Here is a 13,587-nt window from a genome sequence, read left to right as displayed (position 1 = left end):
TTATAAAAAGAAATCATTGTTATATATTTTTTTATTCCCATTGAAATGAGAATAACCATTCTGTAAAGTGTAAACTGAACTTGCTCTTAGGGTTTTAGGGTTTGTTTTTGAAAAGCAATTTTTATAAATCAATTTTTTTAAATGAAAATGATAAATTCAATTTTATATTTGTAGATTTTTAAAAACATGTTTGGTGATATATTAAAAAATTATGAGAATTGAAATGATAAAATTATATTTGGTATAATGTTAAGTATGTTATATATCTATATGATAAAAATATGTATATATATTTGTTTGTAAAAATGGTCATCATTATATATATTTGTATCCGATAATATATTAAATATAGTATATAATTATATAAAATAAGTATTTTTTTATTTAAAATAATAAGCTTTATCCTTTATATATTTGTTTCCAAAAATTTCTGGATTTATATAAAAAGTCTTTTTGGCGTTTCTAAATTAATCCATATTTTAAACCAATAATACTAGACTTACTAAAAATGTTTAATAAATTTATTTACCAAATGATATAGTAGGTAATATGATAATATTTAATTGGTTTATTATTTTAATTTACTTAACCATTTACGAGGTTAATTTTTTTATATTTAGGTTATATCAATATGCTAACTAATAATATTTTAATATATATTATTTAGCAAATAAATCTAGGTAACATTTTAGTATCTATAGCAATTATTGTTTTAAAAAATGTTTTTAATTTTTTCTCAAATATTAAAGGGGATGTATTCAATTTAAAATTTCAAGGATTTTAAAAGTGTTTAAAAGTTTAGAGGTATTCGATTTAGATTTTAAAGGAGTGTATACAAGTTTAATGATATTTAATTCAGATTTTGATGGATTTTATAAAAATACATTAAAATCTAGGTGTAATCAATTAAGACTTTGTAAAATTCTTTTAAAATCTGGTAGTATTAAAAAAGTCCTTCATTTTAAAAAATTTTAAAAAATTATGGATTTTAATGGATTTTAAATAATTTTAACAGTAAAATTGTGAAGAAAATTGTCAATATAAAATTCAGTCTTAAACTCAAAGATTTCGTTGGATTCTTATAAAATCTTTATAGAATCTGTTGAATTCCATAAAAATCCATCAAATATTTTAAAGTCTATAACTTATTTTAAATCCACTAATCTCTAAATTTCAAATAAAGTTATCAAACTTATTTTTAGTCATTTTTCAATTTGTAAAATGAAAAACCTTTTTATAAAACATGGCAACACAAGCTCTTAATTTCCCAGTTTCCATGACATTTTGAGAATTTAGATATAGTGACATGTGTCTATCAACACAAGCCTTTTTTTTTTTTTTTAAATAAATTTGGAAAGGTATACAAAACGTTAACTTAAAAAAAAAAAGAAAAAAGAAAAAAAAAAGGTATATTAAAGTAGCATTAAAGTCTACATCTTTTGTATCAATTTATTAGGTATATTTATTACCAAAGAAAGAAACCATATTTTCAAGTTGCAAATACTTAGTAATATGAAACATTAACTTTTTATTTTTTTTAAAAAAAGGTATATAAAAGTAGCATTAAAATCTATTGGTTTTGTATTTATTAGGTAAAATTATTACCAAATAACCTATATTTATAAGTTTTCTAAACAAATATAAAATAGCACAAATCTTGACCATGGAATAGATTGATAGATACATGCAATTGAATTTTCAAATATTAAAAAAATGATTATTAGTATATGGAAATATTAGATAAAATATATTTAGTAATAATAAGAAAATTATTAATTTATACATATTTTTGATCAAATAAGAAAATCAATTTCATTACTAATTTATTTATGTTTACATATATATATATATATATATATATATATATATTTAAGAAGATCAAATAAGAAGATTATTCTGATAATTGAAATCTATTTGACTTATTTATAACCAAATATATTTGACTTATTTGGTAAATAAATAAATCAAATCAAATCAAATATTTTATTTAATTTAAATTTGTTTCAAAATTATTACTATATGTAGTTATTGAATGTAATAAATGTTGCAATTCCATTATTATAACAATGTACCCTTTGAAAATTACATAATATAATATAATATAATATTATATTATAATAATAATAATTTTTAAATAAATATAATTTAAAAAGGATAATAAATGCATTCTTGGATAATGATTTTCGATATCTACTCTATTGATCCGAATATACTTGATCAAAATCTAATATTCTTAAATTGTCTATCTAATATAATAATAAAAATATATATTAATTGGTAATAAAATAAGATTAAATAATTTATTTTGAAAATAAATCTTATTTTGCTATATTTAATAATTATTATTTATGATATTATGTTTTTATATCCAAATAAAAAACTATCTTTATTAATTTTTATGTAATCATAATACATCTTACATATTTGACTTATTTGGTAAATAAAATAAAATCAAATATTTTACTTATTTTAAATTTATTTCAAAATTATTATCATATATTATTTTTATACATAAATAGTTATAACTGTAAAAGGTAAAATAATAAATAAGTATATCATAAATAAATAAATAAATAATGTTTTTGGATTGTATTTGAAAGAAGAGTGTGCACACGTGGCGTCTATAATTTTCTTTTATATATTATATATAGATATATATATATATATATATATATATAGATTTTTTCCCGTATCTACAATTTTCCATTAATTCCTTCCAAAAAGGAAAAAAAAAAAAAAATCTTATACATGATCTCAACCTTTCTTCTCCTATATATAAGAACCACAACCCACTCCTCTGCTCAAACCAAACCAATTTCATTACATTTATCCATTTGGCGTTTGCATAGAGAAGTTAAAAGCCATGAAGATCGTGTCGATGGTGGTGTTCGTTGTGATGTCGGTGTTGTTTCTAAGCTTAGAGGCAAATGCTGCAAGAACACTGACAGGTACGAGTACTCGAACTGCATTTGATCATTTTCAGGGTGATTTTGGTGCTACGGAGGTGAAGAAGAGGGGATCATTCTTTACTCTAAACTTTGGTAGCGAAAGGATAACTGGAGGTTCTAACTCCCTGCCACGCAAAGATGGATTTAAGAATATAAATGCTGGATTCTATACGAGAGTTCCAACAGGACCAAATCCTATTCACAACCCCGTCGGTTCACTTGACTAATGGGCCATGAATTTAATTTTATATTAGAGTGCATTTAATAAATTGTTGGCTTGAAAATAAGAAAGCACTCACTTATATGTACAATTTCTAGTTTTTCATGGAATAATAATACGTTGATTATGTACTTATCTTTGACGTCTCTTCTCCCACAATTTTTTTTTTTCTCTAATATGTTTGCCATAAAAATATCATTGTCATTATCATTATTATCATTATTATTATTATTATTTTTTGAGATGAGAGATTTAACTCAGTTTTCTATTTGAAAAATAGCAGACTTTAACATTCGTGAAACATTAGACTTTCTTCAGGTGGACACAATTAAAAAATTTTTGATTGATAATACATATCATCAAATAGTTGAATAAATATGTGACATCCTACTACATAAATCTAATAATTATGATTATTATTAGTGGAAACAAAGTTATTTATAATGTGCTATTATGCATGTTTATTAATTAATTATTTATGGAAAAATCTGTGCGAATAAAGGGGTTTTCATCATATATTATCAACAGGAATTCAAATGTTTTCGAAATAATAACTAATCAGTCTCTAATTAATTTCTGATTTGAATTAAAAAATATATAGTAACATAAACAAAATGTAAAACTTTTTTTTTTTTTACTATGTACTGTAGTCAGGTATGTTGTTTTATTTTTTTTCCAAAATTATTTTGGATGAAAATAAAATTTCATGGTTAACAACAACCCTTTATTTTTTGGTCAATCAACAATAACCCTTTAAAAAGAAGAAAAAAAAATGGTTAGGTGGTATGTTCATCATACATACACCCATAAAATGGTGGATTCAAAACACACCCTTTTCACCTTTTAAGTTAGGAATTGTTATATTAATAATAATAAAAAAACAAAACAAAAAAACAAACAAACAAAAAAACCAATAACCTTTAAGCCTATTCAATTAGCATAGGTGGCTAGTTTGAAATAGCAGCATATCTTTAATTAAACAAGCATTAAGTCCACATCAAAATTTTTATTAGAACGTCTTGATAAAAGAATTTCTAATACATACAATCAATGAACAAATTCAGTTTATCGATTGGTTTTTATCATTATTCAGCTTTTAAAAACTGATCATAAGATTCAAAACCTACTGAATATTGATCAGTCAGTTTCGGTTTTTGTTTTTGAGAAGCATGTCCCACATTGTTGGTTGGGCCTCTGAGTCCGCCACGAATCCTGCATCTTGCAGTTGCATATTTCCAAACTCCGAACCACAACATAAGGAAACAGAAAATCTAACGTGAATGCTCCAGATCTATACCTCAGGAAATGAAAATGATAATTCCAAATACATTCTATATGCAAAGAAAAAAAAAATGTTATGAAAATAAATTATATAATTGGAAACTGGATGAAAAGGAAAATAGTAATAATAATAATAATAGTAAGAGCGGTAAGAAAAAGAGGTATGGAGGCGTATAGGGCAGACTGAGCTGGATGATCTTGATTTGGATTCCATGGTTGATTCTGTCAATGGGTCTGGCTCAGCATCTACAGTTTTAAGCATTTCTTGTCCATTGAGCTTTTCAAGACAGGTGGGAGAGCCCCCACTGCTGTAATTGTGGCTTCTCCGGACACACAAAATTCTATTAGGAAGCCTAGACTTACATCTACATACAATACTTTGATTGATTTGTATGGGAAAGCAGGGCGTCTGAAGGATGCGGCCGATGTGTTTGGAGAAATGTTGAAATTTGGGGTTGCAATGGATACCATAACTTTCAATACTATGATCTTTACTTGTGGAAGCCATGGGCATTTATCAGAGGCTGAAGCTTTGCTTACTAAGATGGAAGAAAGGGGAATAACTCCTGATACAAAAACTTATAACATCTTTTTATCTTTGTATGCTGATATAGGCAATATTGATGCAGCTTTCAAGTGCTATAGGAAGATACGAGAGGTGGGCCTTTTTTCAGATGTTGTAACTCACAGAGCTATTCGTCATATACTATATCAGAAGAACATGGTTCAAGATGTGCAGCCTGTGATTAAAGAAATGGAGAAATCTCGTGTGCAGATTGATGAGCATTTTGTTCCTGGTGTCATCAAGATGTATATTAATGAAGGGCTTCTTGAGAAGGCAAAGTTATTTCTTTAGAAATGGCGGTAGATGGTGGATTATCATCGAAGACATATGCCGCAATTATAGATGCTTATGCTGAAAAGGGACTTTGGGCTGAAGCTGAGGCTGTGTTGTAGGATTTTTAAACTAAAAACACAGCAAAAGGAAAGGAAAGAAAACAAGGAGCGTAAATTGGTGTGAAAACTTATTTCATTCATTTTTGGACAAAAATATATAAACATAAGTTTACAATAGTAAATCACCTACTTTTCACCTACTATTGCAGTAATCATACCACCAAAAGACAAGCCATACTTTGGCTACCTAATACAATAGTGTTTTACTAAAAAGCTGAATATAAAGTAACTAAACATCAAAAGTAATAAGATACCAACAAAAGTATCATTACACTAACACTCCTCCTTGACACTTTTGCTGGAAACACTAAGATCATTTCTCAATGTTTCAGACCTTTTTCTTGGCAAAACTTTTGTCAAAATATCAGCCAGCTGGACCTCAAACCTGCAATGAACCAGCGTCACTTCACCATTTCTTTCAGCTTATAAACTTTGTCTTCCTTTCCTTGAACAATAATGCTTTCAGGTTGTTTAACATACACTTCTTCTTGCAAGTAACCATTTAGAAATGCGGATTTCACATCTAACTGGTAACCTTTCCATCCTTCTTTAGCAGCAAGAGCTAGTAGAAATTTGATTGTCTCATGCCTTGCAACTGGTGCAAATGTATCTCCATAATCAATACCTAATTGCTGCGCATAACTCTTTTCTACCAATCTTGCTTTATGCTTGTTTATAGTACCATCTGCATTGAGCTTGGTCCTAAAGACCCACTTCACTCCAATTGCCTTTTTACCTTGAGGTTTCACCAACTCCCAAGTCTTGTTTTTGTTTATCATGCTGATTTTAGTTTTCATGGCTGCTCTCCATGTCTTGAACTGATTTGCATCATAGAAAGTAATTGAATCACACAATGCTAGGTGGCATCTCTCATATACATCTGTCAAGGGTCTTATACCTCGGACATCGTCCAGGGGTCTAGTACCTCGGACATCGATCATGGGTCTTGTATCTCGGACATCGGCCAAAGGTCTTGTACCTCGGACATCGGCTAGGGGTCTTGTACCTTAGACATCGGTCACAGGTCTTGTATCTCGGACATCGTCAACGGTCTTCTACCTCATACATCAGTCAGGGGTCTTTTACCTCGGACATTGGATAGAAGTCTTATACCTTGGACATCAGTCAGGGGTCTTTTACCTCGGACATCGGCCAAGAGTCTTGTACCTCGGACATCGGTCATGGGTCTTGTGTCTCGAACATCGGTCAATGGTCTTGTACCTCGGACATCGGCTAGGGGTCTTATACCTCGGACATTGGTCAACAGTTTTCTACCTCGAACATCGGTTAGGGGTCTTTTACCTCGGACATCGGACAAAGGTCTTATATCTCAGATGTTTCTCTCGGATGCATCAAGTAAAGGTCTTGTACCTCATATGCTTCTCTTGGATGCAACAATCAAGTGTCTTATACCTCGGATGCATCTCTCATATACATCGGACAAATGTCTTGTACTTCAGATGCCTCTGTCATATACATCGAACAAGGATCTTGTACCTCGGATTCCAATGACATTTTCATCATCTAAATCAGTCTCCTCCTTAATTTCATCATGTTCTTGGATAAAATTCTCTTCAGAGGCTTGAACTTCACTCTTTTTCCAATCCCATTCTACTTCAAAGCTTTTATCTTTCATTCCAACATTTAGAATTTCACTTCCATGTTGATCATATATTGTGCAAGACTTATCTTGAAAATTCAGAGAATATCCATTTTCAAGCATTTGTCCCACACTCAACAAGCTTTGATTAATTTCAGATACATATAACACATTTGAAATGAGTTTAGTATCTGTTGAAGTTTCCACAGCCACATCTCCTTTGCCTTGAACTTGAATAAAATCTCCATTTCCAATTTGGACTTGAGAAACAAGGTTTCTGTCTAAGCACTTGAAGAGATCAGCATCATGTGTCATATGTTGAGTACAACCACTATTCACCAGCCAAGCTTCTTTGCTACCGTTTTCTGTATAACATGTAGCAACAAACAGTCTTTCCTCACTTTGCCATGCTTCATCAGTATCTTGTACCTAGTGTACTTGCTGTATTGGCTGTCCTTTGTTTTTGCAAACTTTTTCAACATGTCCAAGTTATTTGCACCCTCTATATTGAACATTAGGCCTAAACCAGCAATATTTTTCAGAATGGTTGTCCTTTTTGCAATGAGAGCATATCACAAACTTCTTTCTTTCATCCTCTCTGTTTGTACCAACACCATCTCGTCCTTTGTCATTACTTCCTCCACCTTGTTGCTTCCTTTGGTTATTGTTTGCTGGAACCTTGCCTTTTGTAATGTTAGAAAAGCACTTTCTAAAGCTTCTTCTTTCAGCTTGTCCCAGACCTCTTTAGCTGTAGTGCAAGCCATAATTCTGGTGAACATTACTTCTGAAACACCAGCATGTAAAGCAGATTAAACCTTAAACTTTTTTGCAATCTCCTCACTATGTTGCTTTATTTGAGCGATAGTGGGATTTGCTGTAAAAGGGGGAAGATTTCTATTGGTCTCTACAACTTCCCACAAGTCAAAAGGTTGAAGGTAAGCTTTTATTTTTATATACCACATGGCATAATTTTCTCCAGAAAATATAGGAGGTGATGGAGCAGAAAAATGAGTTAAAGCCATTTAAAAAAAAAAATGAGAGGAAGGGTAGAAGAAAGTTTTTTGTATTTTTTTTTGTTATTTTACTCACAGCCCTACTAAGATCATTAGAGCTCTGATACAATTTGTAGGATTTTTAAACAAAAACACAGCAAAAGGAAAGGAAAGAAAACAAGGAGCGTAAATTGGTGTGAAAACTTATTTCATTCATTTCTGGACAAAAATATATAAACATAAGCTTACAATAATAAATCACTTATTTTTCACCTACTATTGCAGTAATCATAACACCAAAAGACAAGTCATACTTTGACTACCTAATACATTTATGTTTTACCAAAAAGCTGAATATAAAGTAACTAAACATCAAAAAGAAACTAAGACACTAACAAAAGTGTCATTACACTAACATGTGTTCTTTAGGAAAAGAGATCGGGTTGAAGAGAAAAGGAACATCATTGAATACAACGTCATGATCAAGGTTTATGGTAAGGCAAAGCTTTATGATAATGCTTTCTCTCTCTTCAAGAGCATGAGAAATCATGGTACATGGCCTGATCAATGCACTTATAATTCTCTCATTCAGATGTTATCAGGAGGTGATTTAGTAGACCAAGCAAAGGACCTTCTAGCTAAAATGCAGAGAACGGGTTTTAAACCACAGTGTTTAACCTTCTCTGCTCTTGTTGCATGCTATGCTCATCTTGGCCAATTATCTGAAGCAGTAGATGTGTACAAAGAAATGGAAACCGCTGGAGTAAAACCAAATGAAGTTGTCGATGGGTCTTTGATCAATGGATTTGCAGAATCTGGCAGAGTTGAAGAAGCACTTAAGTATTTTCACCAAATGGAAGAATCTGGGATTTCTGCGAATCAAATAGTATTGAGATCCCTGATGAAAGCTTACAGAAAGGTGGGGTGATTGGATGGGGCAAAGTTGCTGTATGAGAGGATGAAAAATTTAGAAGGTGGTGTAGATATCGTCGCATCCAACAGTATGCTTGATCTCTATGCAGATCTTGGGATGGTCGCTGAAGCCAAACTTGTTTTTAATAGTTTGAGGGAGAAGAGTATGGCAGATGAGGTTTCATATGCAACCATGATATATCTTTACAAGAGCATGGGCTTGCTCGATGAAGCCAGAGATATAGTGGAGGAAATGAAAGAGTCAAGTTTGGTAAGGGATTGTGCTTCATTTAACAAGGTAATGGCATGTTATGCTTCTAATGGGCAGCTACGTGAGTGCGGTGAGTTGTTGCAAGAGATGGTTACTCGGAAACTGTTGCCTGACAGTTGGACCTTTAAAGTGTTATTTACCGTATTAAAGAAGGGAGGTATTTCTATTGAAGCAGTAACACAGCTAGAGTCATCTTACCAGGAAGGAGGCCTTATTCTCGGCAAGCCATCATCACCTCTGTTTTCTCCATGGTGGGTTTGCATGCTTTGGCACTCGAGTCCGGTGAAACTTTCACAAAAGCTGACGTGAATCTTGATTTGTCTGCCTACAATGCTGCAATATATGCTTATGGGGCAGCTGGGGAAATCGACAAGGCTCTGAATATATTCATGAAAATGCAGGATGAGGAGCTAGAACCTGATGTTGTAACATATATTAATCTGGTAGGCTGTTATGGAAAAGCTGGAATGATTGAAGGGGTGAAGCGGATTTACAGCCAACTAAAGTATGAAGAGATTGAACCCAATGAATCCTTGTTCAATGCTGTCGTAGATGCATATAAAAATGCTAATAGACATGACCTTGCCAAATTGGTTAGCCAAGAGATGAAATTTGCACTGGACTCGAAAAATTATACGGGTTCTGAAACCGGAGATAAGTTTGATGACAGTTCTTCAGATCAAGAAAGTCCATAACTGTTTGGATTGACAAGTTACCTGTGCTATAAGTTGTACAGAGAAATCAAGCAATCAATACTTTATATGGTAGATGTTAGCTGGGAGGTTGAATTTTGTAGGAAAAGAGTTTGGTTTAGAAAATTGCATGTAAATTGTGTATCTCATATGCAACTTTAGATTTATATAATATTTTTAATACTGTAATTTTCGCCTGTACCAAGTCAATGTAACAACTTTTTGCTCTTATTAGTGAGGTTATATACTTGCACATTTTTGTATTGTAGTGTCACTGACCAAGTTCAGCGTCTTGAGGTTTTTGAACCAAGGGGTTCAAATTCACATAGGTTGAGATGCAAAATTTTTACGCAACTGCAGATAACCAGTGTCTTATATGAAAATTATATGGGGAAAAAAAAAAGGAGTATAGTAAGTAGTAACAAGTCATTAACCATACAAGAAGGACTTTGTGTAGATTTTTACATCATTGCTCTCAGTGAGGAGCTGGCCTCCTTGGGTTCATTGTAATCAATAATTTTGACTCTTGTGTGGTTCGGGACATCAATTAGTAAGTGAGAGGAAAATTAATGTTATTTTTTTGGTGAAGATTTTTCTTTAGCCTTGAAAATGGTTTGACGGTCAAATTGAAAGTGGTTGCATTCGAGCTCACCCAATGTCCCCTAATCCTGGAATATCAATTTTTCCAGGAACATTCAAATAACCAGCAGCAAGATGAGAATCCAATTTACTGTCAGTCTCAATCTAGCTCTTACCTGGCATTTTTCTAATTTATTAATTTCTCATTATAATTTATTAGTCTCTATCCCATTTATTATAATTTATCAGTCTAAATCGAATTTATTAATTTTTTGCAAAATTTTAGTATTCACAATATTTTGAATCAATTGCTAATTTATGTAGTTTTGTTTTTTATTCATTCTCTGCTGTTGCAACTGGTTTTTTCAAGTTTCAAGTCCTTTTATATATATGACTTTTAATACATGATACATATCAGAGAGCAATACATATGCGTCTCCAAATATTTATTTCCAAATTCACCCCAACAAAAAAAAAAAAAAAAAAAAAACAAAAACAAATCTAATATCAAAATATTAATAATAAGTAAATATCATTTCCAAATATTTTTAATTTTTAATGATTAAGATACGGAGCCATGAGATTACGGAAGCGAGGAAACATTTTAGCTTAAAAGGATAAAGAGCACAAAAGAAAATTTTAAAAAATTAAAAAATTGAACTGTGATAGAGGTGTTAAAAAAAAAAAAAGAAAGGGTTATTTGCCACCATATAAATAATCATTAATGTGACTTACATATTAAACAATAATTTAAATAATTATCATTAAAATTTTGTTTTAAAATTTTAATATAAAAAATAATAAAATTATTTATCTCAATCAAAATATATCACATAAACTAGTAATCATTATCACTAATAACAAATAACAAAACTTATAAGGAAAAGTGTGGTGGTTTAAATGCCACCTTAAGAATTAATGTAAAACAACTATACTTCTTCATCTTGGATGCATGTATGCATATTTCAAATCTAAATATTAGTTTCTTTTTAAGTAAAATGATTTGACATAGTCCTACCTCAATATTAATGATTCTTAACATACATAGGCTAAATTATACAAAATTCCCCTAAATTATACAAAATTCCCCCTAAACTATTTGACCATTAGAAATAATTTCTTAAAATATTAAAATAGCAATAAATCCTTTAATATGATTCTCCATACCACATTGCCTCCATTTAACCAATTAAATACTAAAAATTATTTTAATTTGACCCCAAAAAAAAAAAAAACTGTTTGGCATATCCGTTATACTTTTTTCAAAATAATTTAATCCAACAAACTTTTCTTATTTAAGTATTAAAAATAAATTTTAGAACCATATTATATTAATTAAATGAATTTATTCACTGTGGATATTTATATAATTTTAAAGTTTAAAATTTTTATATATTTTTTTATAAAGATAATTTTGTCTTGATGTTTGACTTTTTTTTTTTTATTTAACTTGTAAAATTGTAATAGTTTAAAAGCGTTTTCTGTAATTTATCCTTCCAATTATTTCCTTTTAAGTAAAATGATTTGATAAGGAATTGATCCTTATTGGATGAAACCAATGCTGAAATGATATTACCCCCAAAAAAAAAAAAAAAAAAAAAAAAGGAAAGAAAGACAGTGAGAATTCCTATGTTAAGATTTTCATAAAAAAATCTAAATAAGTACTAAAAAATCTGATTTTTTTTTTAAAAGGAATTATGTGTTTAAACATTGGTGCTTTTATGAAAAATTATTAATTTATAAAATAATTTTCAAAATCACTTGTAAAGTTATTTTTTATAATTAAAATGGTATCAACTGTGTTTTCTTTATAAACCTAAAACCTACATTACCCATATTTCAAAGTGCTGCTAACCTTATACAAAAGTGCATCTTCATCTTACATAAAAATTTAAAAAAAATAAATAAATTAAATATTATTTCATTATCTATCATATTATTTGGTAAATTAATTTGGTGAACATTTTAATAATTCTAGAATTATCATAAAAAAATAAAAAAATGTTTTTTCATATTTAATGTTGTTCAAAGTTTTTTACAAATTATCTGTTGTGCAAAGTTTGTAAAAAATTTTGCATTCCAAAAACAAGAATCTTGACGCTTTAGCACACGTATCATGTAAAATGAATGAGAATAGTTATTTTACAATATTAAGTTTTTCTATATTTGAAATATTTTCAAATAAATGAATATTTATTTCAACAGAATAGATTTTCCTTTTTAAAAGCTCGAAATTATTATTCCTATATTTTTAATTAGATAATTTTAAATATATTTTTACTATATTTGTAATGTATTTAAAGTTAGATGATTTATCACATTTAAAAAATACAAAAATAAATATAAAATTTTATGTTTCATTGATTTTAACTAAATTTGGTATTTTTAAAGGCTAAATTTTGAATCTAATTCTTTATTACAAAATTTATAAAAAGAAACCACTGTTATATATTTTTTTATTCCCATTGAAATGAGAATAACCATTCTGTAAAGTGTAAACTGAACTTGCTCTTAGGGTTTTAGGGCTTGTTTTTTAAAAGCAATTTTTATAAATCAATTTTTTTAAATGAAAATGATAAATTCAATTTTATATTTGTAGATTTTTAAAAACATGTTTGGTAATATATTAAAAAATTATGAGAATTGAAATGATAAAATTATATTTGGTATAATGTTAAGTATGTTATATATCTATATGATAAAAATATGTATATATATTTGTTTGTAAAAATGGTCATCATTATATATATTTGTATCCGATAATATATTAAATATAGTATATATTTATATAAAATAAGTATTTTTTTATTTAAAATAATAAGCTTTATCTTTTATATATTTGTTTCCAAAAATTTTTGGATTTATATAAAAAGTCTTTCTGGCATTTTCTAAATTAATCTATATTTTAAACCAATAATACTAGACTTACTAAAAATGTTTAACAAATTTATTTACCAAATGATATGGTAGATAATATGATAATATTTAATTGGTTTATTATTTTAATTTACTTAACCATTTACGAGGTTAATTTTTTTATATTTAGGTTATATCAATATGCCAACTAATAATATTTTAATATGTATTATTTAGCAAATAAATCTAGGTAACATTTTAGTATCTATAGCAATTATT

General features: G+C 28.9%; 1 pseudogene; it reads left to right on the top strand.

Moving 5' to 3' along the window:
• Nucleotides 1-2,878: 2,878 nt before the first annotated feature.
• LOC132803579 (pentatricopeptide repeat-containing protein At1g73710-like) lies at nucleotides 2,879-10,118 on the top strand (annotated as a pseudogene).
• The last annotated feature ends 3,469 nt before the right edge of the window (nucleotides 10,119-13,587 follow it).

This window comes from Ziziphus jujuba, chromosome 4 (genome assembly GCF_031755915.1).
Source record: "Ziziphus jujuba cultivar Dongzao chromosome 4, ASM3175591v1".
NCBI lineage: Eukaryota > Viridiplantae > Streptophyta > Magnoliopsida > Rosales > Rhamnaceae > Ziziphus > Ziziphus jujuba.
The sequence above is the reverse complement of the archived record's forward strand: the minus strand, read 5'-3'. Positions and strand labels throughout refer to the sequence as shown.